Consider the following 214-nt stretch of genomic DNA (forward strand, 5'->3'; position numbering starts at 1 on the left):
GGGCGGGGGGGGTGTGTGGGTGAGTGGGTCCGCTTTTTAAAAAATAATCCACTTTTTCAAAAGATCTGCCCTTCTCGAAGCGAGCCCTGGTTTTGCAGCATTTATTTGGAGCATTTGATTCTAATTATCCGCGGAATCCAGCCTTCTAATTGCGACTGGCAAAAAGCAACTCCCCAAATTCCAGTTTTAGCTGCTGCTTCTCCCCAGCCCCGCT

The sequence above is a fragment of the Athene cunicularia genome (assembly GCF_003259725.1).
Source record: "Athene cunicularia isolate RWA chromosome 14 unlocalized genomic scaffold, athCun1 chr14_part1, whole genome shotgun sequence".
NCBI lineage: Eukaryota > Metazoa > Chordata > Aves > Strigiformes > Strigidae > Athene > Athene cunicularia.